Raw genomic sequence first — 4,047 nt, forward strand, 5'->3', positions numbered from 1 at the left:
TTCTTGGACGGATATTCTGGGTATAATCAAATCGTGGTAGACCCCAAGGACCAAGAGAAAACTGCCTTCACATGTCCATTTGGAGTTTTTGCGTATAGGCGGATGCCTTTTGGGCTCTGCAACGCCCCTGCCACATTTCAAAGGTGTATGCTCTCCATTTTTTCTGATATGGTCGAAAAATTTTTAGAAGTCTTCATGGATGACTTCTCTGTTTTTGGTGATAATTTCAATGCTTGCCTAAACCATTTAACTCTTGTCTTGAAACGGTGCCAAGAAACTAATTTGGTTTTAAACTGGGAGAAATGCCATTTTATGGTACCCGAAGGAATTGTTCTTGGCCATAAAGTCTCAAGAAAAGGGATAGAGGTTGATAAGGCAAAAGTTGAGATTATAGAAAAACTCCCTCCACCAATTAATGTGAAATCTGTTAGAAGTTTCTTGGGGCATGCCGGATTTTACAGAAGGTTTATCAAGGACTTTTCAAAAATAGCCAAACCTTTAAGTAATCTGTTAATGCTTGATAACCCTTTTGTTTTTGATGAAAACTGTCAGCATGCATTTGAAACTTTAAAAAATAAACTCACAACAGCACCAATAATCACACCCCCAGATTGGGGATTACCTTTTGAACTCATGTGTGATGCAAGTGACATTGCAATTGGTGCTGTACTTGGGCAAAAGAAGGGGAATTTGCATCATGTCATATATTACGCAAGTAAAGTGTTGAATGAGGCCCAAAGAAATTACACTACAACAGAAAAAGAGTTGCTAGCTGTAGTCTATGCATTTGATAAGTTTAGATCATATCTGATAGGATCGAAGGTTGTAGTTTATACTGATCATGCTGCACTTAAGTATTTGATGTCAAAACAGGATGCTAAACCAAGACTCATCAGGTGGATACTGCTTCTACAAGAATTTGACATTGAAATAAGAGATAGGAAGGGCACTGAAAACCAGGTCGCTGATCATCTGTCAAGACTACCACATGAAACAAATCAAAAAGCATCCCAGCCAATAAATGAAAGCTTCCCAGATGAGCACCTTCTGCAGATCCATCAAGCACCTTGGTTTGCTGACATAGCAAATTACAAAGTGGGAAGGAAGATACCGCAAGAATTCTCTAAGCAACAAGTGAAGAAGTTGATTAAAGAAGCAAGGAAATTTTTATGGATGAACCCTTCTTATTCAAGAGATGCTCTGATGGAGTGATCAGGAGGTGTATTCCTGAAAGTGAAGTGAGGGACATCTTGTGGCATTGTCATGGTTCAGCTTATGGTGGACACTTTGGCCCAGAAAAAACAGCCGCAAAAATACTACAGAGTGGCTTCTATTGGCCAACTATTTTCAAGGATGCCAGAAGATATGTACACCAATGTAATGAATGCCAGAAAGCAGGAGGATTAACAAGAAGGAATGAGATGCCTCAAAATTTTATCTTGGAATTAGAATTGTTCGATCTGTGGGGAATTGATTTCATGGGGCCTTTTCCTCCTTCCTATTCTTTTAGATACATCCTGGTAGCAGTGGAATATGTCTCAAAATGGGTAGAAGCTATAGCCACAACCACCTGTGATGCACAGATCGTCCTCCAATTCCTCAAAAAGCACATCTTCACTAGGTTTGGAGTGCCCAAAAGTCTTATTAGTGATGGTGGTAGTCACTTTTGCAACAAACAAATGGAGAAACTCCTTCACAAATATGGAGTAATTCACAAAGTAGCCACACCCTACCACCCTCAGACTAACGGCCAAGCTGAACTTGCAAATAGAGAATTAAAGAAGATCCTAGAGAAAACAGTGGGAATCACAAGAAAGGATTGGGCTAGAAAGCTAGAGGATGCACTGTGGGCATATAGGACAGCTTTTAAAACTCCTATTGGCAAGTCACCCTTTCAGCTATTGTATGGCAAATCCTGCCACCTCCCTGTAGAGCTTGAACATAGAGCTTTTTGGGCCACTAAACTCCTCAACCTTGACCCCCAAGCTGCAGGAGAAAAAAGGTTGTTACAACTAAATGAACTGGATGAATTCAGACTGGAAGCTTATGAAAATGCGAAGATATACAAGGAGAAAGCTAAGAAGTGGCATGACAAGAAGATCACAAAGAAGGAATTCAAGCCTGGACAACAAGTACTCCTGTATAATTCAAGGCTTAAAATCTTCCCTGGCAAACTGAAGTCTAAGTGGACTGGCCCATACTTGGTGACAAAGATTTTTCCCTATGGGAATATTGAACTGCTAGATGAGGCAACAAAGAATCAATTCACTGTGAATGGGCACAGAGCAAAGTTGTACTTAGGAGGACAATGGGTTAAGGAAAAAGAGGTTCAACACCTACAGCCCTCTTAAAAAGAATTGAAAGATGTCAAGCTAGTGACAATAAAAGAGCGCTTGTTGGGAGGCAACCCAACCGGAGGTACTTTTCTTTCATAGTTAGTTCAATAAAAAGGTTAAATGAGTAGTATGTATTGCAAGGAGCTAAGTTTGGTGTTTCACACCAAAACATATTAAGGGAGAATGAAGGATTCTAAGTTTGGTGTTCCACCAAAATCTTACTTAAAAGCACATTCTCACTTTCTATATAAAGAGCTACCAGCTCCAAGCAATCTGACAAATCATTTAAGCATTGTCTGTTTCTAGTTTTCAATTTTATTACCTTTAGCGAAGATTTAAGCTTTCACATATGGTTATGGATAAGAAACATGGCAAGAGACTGAGTTTGGTGTTCACACACCAAAGTAAGTTCAAACGCCTACAAGAAAGTCTTGCACACTAACAAATCACATAAGGGCTTGAGAAACAAGCAACTTCCATTAACACTGCAGAAAATCAATCACTCTTATGGGAGGACTACTCACCATTAGCTGAGATGAAAGAAGAAGGAGCCACCAAGAGGTTGTATTGTCATTTAACTCCATCAGTATTGAATTGCTCAAATTTGGAAGTATGAATATGCCCATTTTAACAGAAACTGTTAGTGTAGTATGCATCAATTATGTTTTTGTAGGCTGGTTTTTTATGTGTTGGCTTGTGTGTTCATTTTCACTTAACAAGAAGTATGTGTTGTCCCCTGCATCTTTAAATTTAATAAAAGAACAGTTTGAATGTGAAGTGAAATGGTCTCTGTTAGTTAGAAGTGGAATAAAAGTAAGTGGTGGTGTGTGTGATTGCATTATAACTCACTTTAGTGAATAAAGAGCTAAGATATCTCCTTCTAAGTAGAGAGTGGCCTATTGTCTATGAATCTCAATTGAATAGAACTCCTTGGTTAGAAAGAAAAACAAAAAAAAGAAAGAAAGAACAAAGAAAGCTAAAAGGTGGCAAAACAAAAGAAAAACAAAAAGAAATAAAGTTGGACACCAATAGCTTGAACTCTGAAATATATGCCTGTGATGTTTTTGTACTAGGATCTGCTTGGATTAGTAAGCTCTTAGGAGTGCCTCAACACTTGGTGACTTGGGTTAACTAACCCGGGATCATCAGCTGAAAATCCACTATCAAGAGCAACCTAACTACAAAGCATTTAGTAGCCCAAAGAGGTGCTGGGCATCAATGTTTTAAGAAGGAATGTGAGCCAAGTGTCTATGGTGAATAATGTGTCAAGTATAAAAAGAAAATGAACTTGCTACACATGACACTCAAATAAAGCTTTTGAATAAAGTAATAGCCAAGGATAAAGGAATAATGAGAGGTCATAGCAGTATGTCACTTGAAACTTGAAGGAAACTTTCTAGGCCTAGGAGTCAATAAGAAGTGAGCATTTGCATATCCACATAAAACCCCATGAACTATCAATAACACTTTGCTAGCATGAACTTCCTCTTCCATTTCATTCTTTCTTCTTAATAAATTCATTTCTTGCTTGGGGACAAGCAAGCTTTAAGTTTGGTGTTGTGATGACAAGTCATCTTAGCCCATTTTAGCTAGTCTTTTTCTTTTGTTTTCATTAGAATTATGCACTTTCTTAAGCTACAAGCAAGCTAATTGAGTAGATTTTCATGTTTCCCTTGATTGAACCAACCATATGTGAATTCATGCCATTTCA

The sequence above is a fragment of the Arachis hypogaea genome, chromosome 11 (assembly GCF_003086295.3).
Source record: "Arachis hypogaea cultivar Tifrunner chromosome 11, arahy.Tifrunner.gnm2.J5K5, whole genome shotgun sequence".
NCBI classification, from domain to species: Eukaryota; Viridiplantae; Streptophyta; class Magnoliopsida; order Fabales; family Fabaceae; genus Arachis; species Arachis hypogaea.